The sequence below is a fragment of the Pleurodeles waltl genome, chromosome 4_2 (genome assembly GCF_031143425.1).
Source record: "Pleurodeles waltl isolate 20211129_DDA chromosome 4_2, aPleWal1.hap1.20221129, whole genome shotgun sequence".
NCBI classification, from domain to species: Eukaryota; Metazoa; Chordata; class Amphibia; order Caudata; family Salamandridae; genus Pleurodeles; species Pleurodeles waltl.
Genome location: NC_090443.1, coordinates 410,068,478 through 410,084,878, shown reverse-complemented (window position 1 = coordinate 410,084,878; position 16,401 = coordinate 410,068,478).

Below are 16,401 nucleotides of genomic sequence, written 5' to 3'. Positions count from 1 at the left end.
CCCAGGGCAAATCAACCTTCCCACGAGGACGCCGACTCAGAATTGAGCCGGCGTAGTGGGAAGGTGCGACGGGTGCAGTGGCACCCGTCACGTATTTCAGTGTCTGCATAGCAGACACTGAAATACTTTGCGGGGCCCTCTTACGGGGGCCCCTGCAGTGCCCATGCCATTGGCATGGGCACTGCAGGGGCCCCCAGGGGCCCCGCGGCACCCCCTACCGCCATCCTGTTCATGGCGGGTTTCCCGCCATGAACAGGATGGCGGTAGGGGGTGTCTGAATCCCCATGGCGGCAGAGCGCGCTCCGCCGCCATGGAGGATTCAGAAGGGCAGCGGTAAACCGGCGGGTGACCGCCGGTTTACCCTTTCTGACCGCGGCTGAACCGCCGCGGTCAGAATGCCCTGGGGGTCAGAATCAGGCCCTCAGTGCCTTCCGTGCATAAATCAGTCTACACCAGTTCAGGGACCTCAGTCCCTGCTCTGGCTCGAAACTGGACAATGGAAATGAGAGTGACCACTCCCCTGTCCATCACCACCCCAGGGGTGGTGCCCAGAGCTCCTCCAGCGGCTCCCTGGATTCTGCCATCTTGAATCCAAGGTGGGCAGGGGCCTCTGGGAGCATCTGAGTGGTCAGGTCAGGCAGGTGGTATCAGACACCTCTCCTGATAGAAGGTCACCTAGCTAAGTGACCAATCCCCCTTTCAGGACTATTTAGGGTCTCCCTCTTGGGTGGGTCCTCAGATTCGACTTGCAAGATTCCATCAGGACTCCTCGCCAACCTCTTCTTCAACATGTAGTCAATGGGACCGCGACTAGACCCTCAAGGAATCGACAATCTGCATCCACGATGAAGACTGTTTGCAACATTGTTTTCATGGCTCATTCCAGCTTTGGCAACATTTCCCTAGCTGTGCATCCTCTGAGGGTGGCAAGTCTTCAGTCTGCATGAGAAGGAAGAAGGAATTTCTCTTGAAGAGAAGGCGTCATTCCCCTGCATCTGCAGGCACCAACTACAGTGATGACCGGCTGCGTGGATCTCCTCTCATCCTGAGCTGCGTGGATCCTGTATCATGGATGGTGTCTGGAGTAGTCCTCTTGGTCCTCTCTGCCAGCTGTCCAACTTTGGTAGAAGTAAGCCCTTGCCTTCCCACCGAAGACCGTACCCCGTGCACCGCATCTCTTGCAGCTACCAAGGCTTGTTGGCATCTCCTATAAGGGATCTTCAGGCTCCTTGTAGTCCCCAGCACTCCTTCCTGTGACGCATAGCCCTCTGCATGCTTCTCCTGCAGCTTGGGACCCTTCTCAGTTGTGCTGCATGGGCTCCTCTGCAACTCCTTTTTCCTCTTCCAGTGGGTCTCCTGTGGGGGCTGCCTTTTCTTCTGTGGACTCTCTGCCTTGCTGTGGGTCCCCCCAAGACTCCCCCTGTGGGTTGAGTCCTCCTGGACCTTGCTGGTCACCGGCAGCTCCATGTTTGCTTCACCGCTACTCCTGCTTTTGTCAAGGCTTGTTGGTGGCTTTTCCAAGCCACTGACTGACTGCAATCTTCTAACTGGTGTGGGACATCGACTGCATCCTCCAGGAACTCTTCTCCGGCTCCAGGACTGCATTGTTGACCGTCTTCGTCCTACAGTTGGCCAACTCCTGAAACCACAGACGGGTGGGTAATGGCTCCTGCCACCACCAGACACTCCTGCGACTTCTGGACTTGGTCCAATTCTTCCACAAGTCTTCGTCTTCAAGAATCCACCATTGGTTTCTTGCAGTCTTGTCTGGGTGTTACATTTTCTTCCTTTTAGTCCTTTTGGGTAGTTTGGGGAAAATCCAGTAACTTATTCCTTTCTTACTGGTCGCTCGGGGGCACTGTGGTACTTACCTTTGGGGTTTCCTAGCTCCCCCTGCTCCTCTTTACACATTCCACTTTCCTAGGTGGGGGTCCTGCATTTACATTCAATTTTTTTAGTATATGGTTTGTGCTCTCCCTATGGCCCTATTGTATATTGCCTTTTGCACTGTTTTCTAGTGCTATTTATGCCTTTTTCTGATTATCAGTGTACATATCTAGTGTGTTACTTACCTCCAATTGGAGGGTTGCCTCTCTAGTACTTTTTGGAAATTGTGTCACTAAAATAAAGTACCTTTATTTTTGTAATACTGAGTGTTTTCTTTCATGTGTGTAAGTGCTGTGTGACTAAAGTGGTATTGCACGTGCTTTGCATGTTCCTAGTTAAGCCTTGGCTGCTCATCCATATCTCCCTCTATAGAGCCTGGCTTCTAGACACTGCCTACACTACACTAATAGGGGATACCTGGACCTGGTATAAGGTGTAAGTATCTTAGATACCCAGCACACACTAGGCCAGCTTCCTACAACAGGATTTAAATTGTGTTCTTATCTTGTCATATTTGCTGTGCTTTCAAAAATAGAGGTCAAATGCCAGGGTCTTCAGAGGGAGCTTGATGTTTTCTTTCTCTGACTTTAAAGTGAGAGAATTTATGTGACAGTCCTGCTTGGTACCCATGTGAGAGGAGAGAGTATTTGATGTTATTTATTCTAGCACACAACAAAAAGTTAACTGCACTGATGTTTCAGAATATATCAGAATTAGGAAAGCACAAATAAGAAACACTTTTTAGTAATTCTGAAGTGTGATAGAAACAAATATTTAAATAAGTTAAAAAAACATCAATACATCAGGTGATGACATTTCCACACATTATTGTTTATGCGCAGTAAAACTGTATATCAGTGCAAATGTAATGGCCATTACAATTGAAAATGTGTTGTCTGTAATGGCAGTGCACTACCACACCATGCATAATCCACAATGTCATTCCACTTTACACCACTCTACTCTACAACACTCTATTCTACTCTATGCCCTTCCACTCTGTGCCACGTCACTCCATACTGTGGTATTCCACTCTATGACATGCCGCTTCACTCTAAGACACTCAATGACACGCAACTCAACTCCATGCCACTCCACTCTACACTCCTAAATCTGCAACACAACACACAACTCTATTCTACGCCACTCTACTTCTCTACTTTACCCCTCCACTCTACACTCCTCTACTCCACACCACTTACTGATTCCACTCCAATGTACCCCACTCCAATCCTCTCCAGTTTACCCCACTCCACTCAGTCTAACCCAATCAACGCCACTTCACTTCACTCCAACCTGCCCCACTTGATTCTACACCAGTATACTGCAATCCACTCAAATCTACCCCACTCTGCTCCAGTCTAGCCCAGCCTACCATACTCCACTCCAGTCTACCTCACTCCACTCCATTCTCCACCAATTCACCCCCTCCAATCTACCCCAAAACAACCCACTCCTCCCAAGTCTTCCCCACTCCACTCTACTATAATCTACTTATCTGCACTCCAATCTACCCCACTCCACTCTGCCCCAACCTACCCTAATCCACTCCAGTCTACTCCAATCCATTCCAATGTACCCCACTCCATTCCAATTTACCCCACTCCATTCCAATTTCCAATCCACTACAATCTATCCCACTCCATTACAATTGACTCCCCTCCACTCCAATCTATCCAACTCCACTCCAATCTACCTCACTTCACTCTTCCAATCTACCACAATGTACTCCACTCCAATCTCCACTCCACTCCAATCTATCCAACTCCACTTCACTCCAGTCTACCCCACTCCAATCTACCTCAGTTTATTCCACTCCATTCTACCACAATGTACCCCACTGCAATCCACCACAGTCTACCCCACTTCACTCCATTCTACCCCACTCCAATCTACAAAATCTACCCCACTCCAGTTTAACCCACTCCAATTTACCCCAATCAACCTCACCTCACTCCACACCTTTAGACGTACCGGTGTACAACATGGCCAAAACACATTGCCAAAGCTAATAGCTCTTGCCTAGGCAAGACCTATTGGTTTTGCCATAGCTTGTCTTTTTTTTGCTGGTGATAAGGACATATGCAGACAGTCACTTTTAGTCATTTAATGGTATCACTTAGTGAGCCTTTCTGTCGTTCATCATTTCACACAGTGAGTCTTTCAGTGCTTCTTCAGTTTCCCTGAATTCAAGAGAACCAACATGTCTGCCCCTTAGGGGTTGAGGACAAAGGATGTATTCAACTATAGCCTTTCACCAGTGGTACCTAACAAGATCTTTTAGTCTTTCCTCACTTTCCATGAAAGCAAGACACCCAAAATATCTGTGTACATAGGAAATAAAAAAAAAAGAAGAGCAGACTAAATTTAGGGACAATTTTCTCTACATCTCTCGTCCTCATCATTACATAGTGAGGAATGCCACCATTTCTAAGAACAGGAAATGTCGGGACGAGGAACAGGGATATAGAAGTTCTAGCTGAGATTCAACCTTCAGAAGTTTCTCTCCCTGCAGGATTTGGGGAGGCCTGGTTTTAGTCCGAGTGGATAACACAAACCTGCACATGCATGTAAATCTTGGGTTCCAGGAGGGGTGTGATTGTTTTTTTTTTTTATTCTGCCCATTTCAGATGGGGTTTGTCTATGTATACATGACATTTTCCTTCTAGCACGTATAGTAAGAATGAGGGATATAAGGTCTGTGTAAGGAATTAGGTGGATTTTTTTTTTTTAACTACTTATGTTGGCATACTCGTTTCTAATTAGTAAACGTTTGACAAAGCAGAGACATTGTTCGCCACCAGCTTCCTCTTTAAACGGTTCTGCTCCTTTATTACTAACAACAAAGAGGAAAAGGGGAGCAGATAAAGAAGGTATGAGGATAAAGAGGATCATTTTAGAGAATAAGGGTCCAATTTATATATTTGCAGGTGGCCTGCCGTTTCACCATGAGGACAGAAGAAATTACTCCATCCCCATGACTGACAAACCACCCACCAAAATGTGGTCATTTATTAAGACGTTGGCTGGAACCGCCATCACAGTGGTTCATGTCAATGGATTGTACTCTTTGCTCAGGGATGCGTCGGAAGGAGTATTTTTTTTCTTTTAAAGAAGAAAAAATATACTCCCCTCTGCATGGGAGTCTTCTCCCCTTGGAGGGGGAGTATTATGACAATTGTACTGTTCTTTACCGCCAGGTTTTACCTGGCATTTAGGAACAGTATAAAATGACTGCTATGAGTGGGTGATAACTTTTTCTCCGCTGGCAGAGTTGGCAGAATTTTGGCCATTCCGCATTATTCTTGTACCAACGAGTTCTGGTCAAATTCCACCAACTGCCGTGTGGCAGAGTTTTTTGTTGTGTGCGACTCACCAACAGTAAGTTGGCAAGAGCAAGCCAGAATTGGCGTTCCCTACCATGATTTCCAGGTGCAAGAAGGGCACCCAGCAAGATGTTCTCACTGTGGTTGTGGGTGGGCGTGGTGTGGAAGCTGTCGCTCAAGTAGAAAATATACTTGAGGAGCAGAAAAATGTACTTGAGCAGCAAAACTCTCTGGCGTGGCATTATGTAGTTTGTGCTGATTTTTTAATGAATGAGCACCTGTCTCTAAAATCCAACCTGAGCAGTGGAGCATGCAGATGTCTGCCCGTTTGCGGAACTCTGTGGAATCTGCAGAGTTTTCATGTAACTCAGCAGAGTGAAACTCTGTGAGTTCTGCCCACACTTAATGACTACGTGTAGCCATTTCTCCAACAGCCCTTCCCCCCTTGGGCCGTCAGAGAAGTATGGCCGCAGCAGAGACAGAGTAGTCTTCACTCTGGCCAAACTGAAGGTCCACCCAAATTTAAATCGGGCGGGCAGACCTTCTTAGTGGCGGTATGTACTCTGTCACCGTTGCAAAGGAGTATACCTACCACCAATACATAAATCGGTCTCTCTGTCATCTCGGAGTAAAAATAATTTGGCCAAGAACATTTCAGAGCAGGAATCCCTGTGTTATGATTTTTCTGCCTCTGAGCTGTTAGAGGATGAATTTTCTTCACCTCCACAGCAGAAGGTATTGGAAATTATGCATTGACTGATTTACTGAACCATGTCAGGGAGAATATGGGTTTTCTGCGGAAGAGACTGGTGGTTTCTCCAGAGACAGTGTTCATGCCAATTTAAGAAACTTCAAAATGTAAGCCTGCCAATACATCAGTATGTGATGGATGTTGTATTAAACTAGTGGAAAGATTAGGATTGGATTACCTTTCTGGAGTTTATGGCAAAACATTATCCATTGGAATCTACGGAAGAGAAGTTTCCTGATTCCATTCATGTAAATTCAGTGATGAAAAGTCTATATATCCTTAATGAGAGAAATACATTTCCTCAAGGGCCCAGTGGACAAAAAAGTGGATGCTGCTCGCAGGGCAGTCTATTCAGGCTCACTTCTGTCCATGTCCACTGAGGTTTATAAGGTCTACACATTGCAGTTTTTATTTTCTGAATTTGAAGAACTCCTCAAAGTACCTCAGGAAAGTTAGGACTGGGCCAGTCTGTTAGAGAACAAGGAGATGCAAGTCAAGTTCCTAACAGGGATTGCCTTTGATTCAGTCTGAGCAGCAGAGCTATTGGCAAGCCGTACCTTATTGTTGAAGGACTGGAACACTGATTCAGTCCAGAGATCTGCAGCGTTAAGGATTCCTTTGGAAGGAACCAGATTATTTGTCACAGAGCTGGAAGATAAGCTGCACAAAATCTTTAATGAGAGGAAGCATTCTTCCTTCTAAAAACAACCAACGCTGTAAACATATTTAAACACAAGTTGTCTTTTATGCCACCATCCAGGAGACAGGGTATTTTTTATAATTCATCAATATATCAACCAAGATCTTTTCCACTGAAGTTTCAGAAGAAACAAAAAAGTAGATAGTTGAAAGTTAAAGGTTGACAGGAGGATCTGTCATTTCCTGGAGAGTTGGAGAAGACATACTTCAGACAAGTAGGTACTAAATATTGTCAAGAGAAGAAACCAGATATAATTCACCTCTCCACCATTGGACCACCTAGGGATCAATCCTACTCCCTTTCCGAGATCTGAGACAAATCAAGCAGCCTTGGAGGTAGTGATTTGATTTCTGTGGTTGAAAATGTCTATCTTACTAGTCCCAGAAAGCGAGAAAGAGAATTATGTATACTCAATAGAATTTCTGTAACCAAAGGCTTTAGATGGTTATAGACTTCAAAAACCTGAGCACGTTTGTTAAAATGATTCCACTGAAGATGGAGACCTTACAGCACAAAATTCTTCTAGCGCAAAATGACCTCTGTCTTGCAACCCTGGTCTTGATGGATGCATATTTGAATGTTCCAATCAAAACGTCAAAGTGTCTGAGCTCTGTATGAAGTCAACACTGGCAATTTAGAGACCTTCCCTATGAGTTGAGATCACTTAGAGGATCTTCACGAAAGTGGTAGCTCCGTTAACTGCTCATCTTCATCCACATGAAGTCCTGGTATTTCCGTACCTGTACAATTGGCTTTTACAAGCATCATCTCATCATCAAGAAACAGCATATAGAACATACCACACCTATGCTAAATCAGCATGGATTTCTTCTGAACAGATCTAAGTGTCAACTGCAGACATTGAGGATTCTTATTTTTATTGGTGCAAAATTTGATACTCATCTAGGGAGAGGTTTTCTTCCACTAGAGAGAGCAGAATGATTACAGCTCCTGTTAAAGTCATTACTACAGGAAAAAAAATAACAGCCTTTAATTGGATAGAGATACAAGGTATTATTGTGGTCTGCTGCATATTTACAGGATAGTGTGTGAGATTGTACCCCTGGCCATTGCTGTGGCACCTTCACAGAAACTGGACACCATAATTGCAAAATCTGAAGCACGATTCCAGTAACTCAGGGCACTTAAATGGTGACTGTTGTCAGACAGTCTTTCTAGGGGATTCCTATGCAGACAGATTCACCATTGGTATTAACCACAGATTCCAGTTCCATAGGAGAGGGTGCGACTCCAGGGAGTTTGATATATCAGGCAAGATGGACTTGGTCAGAGTCATAGAGTATATTGAATTGGAGAGAGTTAACAGCCGTGTTAAGATTTTGTAAATTTTTCTTCTGTCTCCTGATGGATCAATGTTGTCTTGGAAAATGGTTAGAAAGTGGGCATTTTCTTGCTTAACTATTCTTTGCCTCTGCCTGTCTGCTGAATACATGTCTGGGTCAGAATGACAGTTGGGCTGTTTATGCATTCACTATAGACAGTCACACAAAAGGATCTGAGGTGTGCCCTGCAAATCCTGATGGACCTTCACCAGGTTGATGGGTCTTTCTGATCTAGAGTAGTGGGAGGAGCTGACACTTACACCTGAATGGGGCTGTACCTGCCCTCACACAAAACAGTCTCCCACTCCCGGGAGTGCGTCTGGGCCCAGAGAAGGGAAAGGCAGGGTCTTGTGCACTACAAGGACTTCTCTTTGACGTTTACCTACTTCAAAGACAGAAGGAGGTTTAAATACATGACCTCTGACACCACAAAGTTAGAATACTTCTGGAGTGAGGAAATTCTCCCAGGAAGAAATGCTGGATGCTGTAGCAGGGACTGCCACTCTGCCTGTTACTTTGCTGTGCTGACCTGATGCTTCTGTCCTGGGAGTGAAAGGACTGGACTTGGCTTTCTACATCCTGCTTCCAAAGGTTCTCCAAGGACTTGGAGTGAGCTTGCCTCCTGTTAAGAAGTCTCTGGTACATCAAAGACTTCACCTGGCACCACCTGTGCTCTCTTGCTGAGAGATATGACTTGCCAAGTGGCACCAAATCCAGTTCCTGGGCCCTTAGAAGTGAGTTCTGGTGCAACAAACAAGAAACTAGCACATCAACTTCCAGAACGACTTCAGAACCGGCGTCGCACTCTGACGCCACGCCACTGCTTGCACTGAAGTCATGGGATCTGCCGAGTACAACGACTGTGCCCTACAATGTATTGGTAAGGATGAGAATTCATTGTCTGTGCCCTACATAAACCTTTAGGGTAGTACTCACTCTCAAACCTGAATGAGGTAGCATTTTCTTTCAGTCTGTGGCCACAGGGTGTGCAGACAAAATATTGTGGAAAATATTGTGGAAAGAATATCGGGATTCTCAAATATCGCCTCTTAAATATTGTAATGTCAAAAATATTATGGGTTAGAATATCTCAGGCAAAGTTATTGTTTTTTTCTATTTTTAATACTGCTAAAACATTGTTATGTTGTAATTTGCATAGTTTTAAGTGTATTTTGTGTTTTTTTGTTTTATATTGTATTTATTTTGTTAATTTTTTGTATAATAATTTTAGGAGTGGGATGCTGTTTATGGGGAATGTGTTATTTTTTAAGTTTCTTTTTAAATTATTTATAAATAAATATTTTTCATTAAAGTATATATAAATATATATAAACATACATGCACCCACATGTATATATTTTTATATGTGTGTATATATGTATATGTGTGTACATATATATTGTGTATATATATATATATATATATCAAAAGAAAAGTCCCAACTGTACTCCTGGATCAGCCCTCGAGAGGTCGGTGAGTTGCAGGGTGCAAGGTACTCTGTGTGACGGAACTTCCTCAACTCGTTAAGGAGACGCGTCACCTTACTGATATGAGGGAGTTCAGTTACACGGTTCTGCTACACAAACATACACACACATATTCAATGAAAAAAAACAAAGGTTTAAGCTGAAAGCTTAGTTATAGTTTGGAAACATTTTGTTTTTATACAAACCAACTTAAATTACACAGACCTTAAAAATTCTAAAGTTATAGTTATAGTTTTCATTTATAATTTATCCACCACCTTCAAATTATTACAAGTAGCACACCTTGTTACACACTCTTTTCAGCTCGCTAACTAAACAACAATAAATATAACTCACCACTTTACCATGCACTGTGTTGTGACAAATGATGTAATTTGAGAAATTCTAAGTGTTGTTATGAGTGCTATGATAAAGTATACAAGGGTATGAAGAGTCTGTAGAAAGGGATGAGTAATAGTTAATGTAGTGTGGCAAGTGAAGTGTCAAGACTGTGTTCTGAGGCATGCAACTTATAGTAATTTGAAGGTGGTGCATAAATTATAAATTGAAGTAATAATGATAACTTTACAATATTTAACATTTGTATTTCAAGTTGCGTTTGTATAGAAAGAATAAATACATTATTTCTAATGCTAAATTATCCTTAACATTTATATTTTCATTGTATGTTAATGTTTTTTATTTTTTAAGAAAATGTGTTTCAAATCATAGTGTAGAGTGTCATTTTGTGGAGTGTCTAAAGTATAGTGTCGTACTGTACAGTGAAAGAGAGTGTTGTAGAGTGGAGTATTGTAAAGTGGAATAGTATAGAGTCGAGCAAAGTGGAGTGATGTAGAATACAGTGGAGTAAATAGTTATGCAGTGTTTTTTGTGTGTCATATTGTAGAGTATCGTGCAGTGAAGCAGTGTGTTGTACAGTGTAGTGACATATCGAACAGCTGAGTTGAGTGTTGTACAGTGAAGTGTTGTTGATTGTAAAGTCCTGAAATAGATTGTGGTGGAGTGTCATTGAGTAGAATGTTGTTGAGTGACGTAGAGTATAGTGGGATAGAGTGGAGTAGAGTGTCATACAGTCAGTGTTGTTGAGAACAGTGTCGTACAATAGAGTGAGTGATGGAGAGTCTTGTAGAGTAGTGTTGTACAGTGGAGTATTATTAATTGTGAGAACATAGTGCATGCTGTCTGGTTAGCAAGCTGAAAAGACTGTAAATTGTACATGAAAGCTATAGCCATAACTTTAGAATTTTTAGAGTTTGTGTAGTTTAAGTTTGGTTTGTATAGGGGAAAAGGTTTTCCTAAATATAACTATAACTAAGCTTTAACCTTTGGTTTTTCATTGCATTTCAATGTTTAAAAAAAAACTAAAATGTAAATAAAAATGTGTTTCAAATCGTAGAGCCCAGGGTCATTGATTAGAGCGTTGTTATGTGTAGTGTCATACAGTAGATTAGAGGAGAGTGTTATAAAGTCTGCTGTCGTAGAATGGAGTATTGTAGATTAGAGTAGAGTGAAGTGGCGTATCGCACAATGCAGTAAAGTGTTATATAGTCTTGTGGCACGGTGTCTCATTTAGAGGAGTCAAGTATCATAGACTGGGGCGACGTGTTTTACAGTGGACTGGAGTGTTGAACAGTAGAGTAGGATGTAGAATGTCATAGAGTAGAGTAAAGTGTTTTAAAGTGGAGTAGGGTGAAGTAGAGTTGAGTATCATTGAGTGGAGTGTCTTAGAACACAGTGGAGGAGTGTTCTAGAGTGGAGTGCCATGTCAAACAGTGTAGTGGTGCACTGTAGAGGGGAGAGAAGTGACGTGTCGGCAAGTGTCATACAGTGTAGTACAATGGCATAGAGTGGGTGGGCATAGTGTGGAGTAGAGGGTTATAGAGTGTAGTACAGTATAGTTGCATGAAGTAGAGTGTCAGACAGTGAAGTGGTGTGGAGCTAAGTGTGGTACAGTGCCGTGTATTGGGACAAAATGTAGTATAGCGGAGTGGAGTTAGCATACAGTTGAGTAAAGTGTCATAAATTGGAGTACCGTGTTGTACAGTAGAGTGTATTGGCATGTAGTACAGTATTGGAAAGTATTGTAGACTACAGTAGAGTAGTGTCACATACAGTCTAGTTGAGTCTTGTGGAGTGGTGTACATTACAGTACAGTGTTGCACAGTGTGGTAGAGTGGATTGGTATACAGTGTTAAAGAGTACAATGGTATAAAATAGATTAGGGTGGAGTGACAAACAGTGGAGTAGAGTTGAGTACTGTGTCATAGAATAGAGTGGAGTGAAGTAGGGTGGACTGGCATACAAAGTATTGCTTACAGTGTTGTTTAGTGGACCAGACTATCATTGAGCGGTATAGAGTGGGGTTGAGTGTTGTACAGTGGCATACAGTACAATACAGTAATGTACAGTGAAGTGGAGAGGCATAGACAGGAGTCAAATGTCGGAGAGTGACATACAGTGTAGTAGAGTGTTGTAGCGGGGAGTTGCATACAATACAGTAGTGTGTCAAACAGTGAAGCAATGTAGATTGAATTGTTGTACATTGTTGTACGGTAGCTTAGAGTAAGGTAAAGTCTTGTACAGTGGAGTAGAGTTAAGCGTAGTGGCATAACGTAGTGTGGAGAAAAGTTTAATAGATTGTATTGGTGTGTCATAGAGTAAAGTGGCATGGAATGGAGAGTAGTGGCATAGCAACGGTAGTGAACTTTTATAAATTGGAGTGGGTTCATATAGAGTATAGTGGAGGGCTGTGTTACAGAGTATAGAAAAGTGTTGTATAATAGAGTAGAGTGTTTTACAATGGAGTGTGCGGAGTATAGAGTTGAAAAATTGAGTCTACAAGGATAGAGTGAGTAGAGTGCCAGAGAGTGTTGCAGACCTTTATAGAGTGGAGGATAGTGTTGTATAGTGGAGCAGAATAGAGTGGAGTGCCGTACACTGTAGTTGTGTAGGCTGGATTACCTTAAAGTGGAGTAGCATGCAGTAGAATAGCATACAGTGCCGTGTAGAAGCGTGGAGTGGCATGGGGTGGAATAGTGTAGAGTAGAGTGGTCCATAGTGGAGGGGTGTAGATTGGAGAAGGGTATAATGGATTAGCGTAGAGTGGAGTGACTTAGCGCAGAGTGGAGGTAACCGTTATAATTTGGAATGGTGTCTCATGCAGTACAGTAGAGTGCTGTGTCGTACAGTGTTCGAAACTGTAGCAGAGTGGAGTAGAGGGTTGTACAATAGAGTGTATGTGCAAAGAGTCAAGTACATAGTTGGACAGTGGAGTGAACAGGGATAGAGTGGAGCAGAGTCTAGTAGAGTGGTTTCAAGCGTAGCAGAGTTTTGTAGAGTGGAGTTTTATAGAGTGGAGGAGAGTACACAGGAGTACACAGGAGTGGCCTTAGAGTGGGGTAGCATATAGTGGAGTGGCATACACTTGAATAACATAGAGTGGAGTGGCATAGAGTGTAATAGAGTATAGTGTAGTAGGGTACAGTGAAGTGGCGTACAGTGCAGTGATATAGACTGGAGTGGTGTACAGTAGAGTGGGCTTGAGTGTAATAGCATTCAGTGGAGTGGCATACAATGGAGTGATATCCAATGGAATAGCATAGATTGGAGCAGCATACAGTAGAGTAAGATAGAAAAGCATACCATGCAGTAGAGGGGTAGTGTAATAGCATAGAGTGGCGTGGCATACAGTGGAATAGTGAAGGGTGGAGTAGAGTGGAGTGGTGTAGAGTAGAATAGTATACAGTAGAGTGGCATACAGTGCAGTGGCATTGACTGGAGTGGCATACAGTGGTGCGGCATAGAGTGGAGTTTGATCCAACGGATAAGCATAGAATGGAGTGGCGCAGAATAGAGTGACATACACTGGAGTGCCACATAGTGGAGTAGCGTATAGTTGAGTTACATACAGTGAAATAGCTTACAGTGAAGTGGTGCAGAGTGGAATAGCGTATAGTGGACTAGCGTACCATACTGTGTCGTACACGTACACAGGGGTGGGATAGAGTTTAATAGCATAAAATGGAGAGTCTTACAGTGGAGTTACGTCCAATGGAGAAGCGTAGAGTGGAGTGGAACCCACTGGAGTGGCGTAGAATAGAGTAGCGTACAGTGTAGTGGCATACAGTGAGACAGCATGCAGTGAAGTGTTGTACAGTGGAGGGCCTTCGGCGCTATAGCATAGAGTGGAGTTGTGTACAGTGTAAAGATATATAGGCAAAAAGTGACTGTGTGCAGGAGAGAGCGCACTTTCCAAATATAAGCTATTGTTCATTTGCAAGGTCCATGATGACGTAAAACGATGGGGGGAGTGCTCAAAGAGGTATGCACCCAGCCACAGAGTGCGTAAACTGTCACCCCGATCGGGTTACAGTTGTAATGTGCATAGAAAAAACACCAAGGCACATCCCAAGAAGCTGTAATGTTCAGTTTTATTCCTCGTATTGTCTTTGAATAAGAACAATGGCCTGTGGCCTAAGCTGACATCTTGGAACCAGAATCGAAGATGGAAACATGAATCCTTGTTCAAGTGTACAAGTCCAAATAATATATAACAGCCGTGGACAGCAGTCCAAATGGTATACAAACAGCCTGGAAACATGAATCCTTGTTCAAGTGTACAAGTCCAAATAATATATAACAGCCGTGGACAGCAGTCCAAATGGTATACAAACAGCCGACACGTGTTTCGTCTGGATAGACTTTATCAAGGCTGTGGATATACGCAAAGAAATAACATATCAAAATTTAGAAAATAATTTTTTCTAAAAGAAGTTTACTACTAGAGAAGAGACATAAATAAAAAGTGAGAGAAAAAAAGGAAGCCCGATTATAAGTCATGAATGTGTGAACCAGAATTGGAGATGCCGTGGTGACTCTCAGTATTAATTTGTGATATGAATCACCCAAAACAGTGTTAAAGTAAAAGAAAAAAAGTGTGATAGGAAGTAGATGTGTCCCATTAGAAGCTTTATTGTGGAAGACAAGGAAAAGAAATGGAAAATTTAATTGATTGAACAATCCAATAATAGAGCGACATACCTATAGTAAGGACAATATCTCGAAATTCCAAATTGTTAGAAACAAATTAATGTCGTATATGATGAAAAAACGATTGAAGAAGGTAAAATACGAGGACCATGATAAGCCTGGAAAATGAAAAAGCATAAAACTAGTAAGGGCGGTCCATGACAGCCATATAGAGCCTTTCATATGGTGATTATACAACTTATAAAAGTTGAGGCATTATAGATTATAATGTAATGGATTTAGATGTAATTAGTGTGGTGATCACAGCCCGAGGGGTTAAAATGCAAATCACCGAAATGAAAATATAATTCATACAATGGTTAATGATATGAAGCCGAATTACGGCAAAACTAGAAAAGAAAAAAGCCCATAAATAAAAAACGCTGCGTTTAAATGCATTCTACAAGACTGTATTAAGTAGCAGACACAATTAAGGCAACGTATAAAATCAGCAAAAAGACTCAAAATGAGAGTCCGGCTATGTCGCGTATTTCGAGTATGGGCTAAACGAGATTGTCAAACGAAGTGTAACAGCCGCAGAGCTACCATCGGGTGTCGGCATATCCCGCCGCACTACCATCACAAAAATGCCCTTGCCTAAAGTATCTTAAAGTGCTAATCTCTACATCGTATTAACGGTGCAGCAAATAATAATTGCGCGCCGAGGGTGAAATCCCTCTATTTGGAGCCGAAATAGGAGTGGAAATTAAAGAGCCCAAACCTCGAATATCTTCAAGCGTTTCCCTCTACGTCATGTTGGCGGCGCTACAAATAATAATTGCGCGCCGAAGATGAAACCCCCCTATTTAGAGCCGAAATGGGAGTCAAAATAAAAATAGGACTACCACATTAGAGCGGTGATAAATTAAGATGGAAAACGGGCGCCATATTGAAATGTCAAAAAGAAAAATAAAGTAAAAGAAGACAGAAATAGATAGAGGATACCAAGGCCATAACCAACAAGAATATTAACTGAAACAGTCTGTAAGTAGACCCATTTGTACAGTAAAGAACGCTAGTGCATAATGACAGTTACGAGCAACATGGAATATTTGAAAATGCAACTATGTAACTTACAGTACACCAAGAAAACAATGAAACTTATACACATTACAAGAAATCGAGAGGGAATCGTAGGACAATCCGATATAATGGCACATGACATATCATAAAATATCAAGTGTACTAGACATGGAAAAGTGATACAGAATATGAAGGCAAGTCCATAGGTACAACACATACTATAGAAAGACATGTAAGTCCTTATCTGAATTTAAACCCATCTCCACTGCTCGTAATTTTATAATCCACCTGCTTTCCAATTGCCTTAGCTGAAGAGTTTTGTTGCCACCCCTAGGGCAGCCGCCCAGAGTGGCAATTCCAAAAGTATGTACATTGAGCCTCTCCTGTAGTGGATGTTGCTTGTTGAAATGAGCTGCAAGAGGGTAGGCAGTGTTGTTATTTCTGATTGCCCTGACGTGCTCCTGTAATCTTTCCTTAAATGGTCTAATGGTACTTCCAATGTATATTTTCTTACAAGTGCAGACAATACAGTATACAATGTACTTAGTGTTACAGTTCATGAACTGTTTAATAGTGTGTGTAACATTGGTGTTATGCATGAACTTTTTGGTTTTGTCTTGTACATATTCACAGATGCTACAGTGTCCACATTTGTAGAAACCCATTGGTGGAGGCGGAAGCCAATTGCCTTTGGTGATAGTAGGCAGGAAGCTATGGCAAAGTTGGTCCCTCAAGGTGCGACCTCTACGGTAAGTCATGTCAGGTTGTGTCCGGAGACTCTTCTCCAATATTGAGTCGGATGTAAGAATCATCCAATGTTTTCTTAGAATTTTGAAAACATCAGCACTTGCACAGC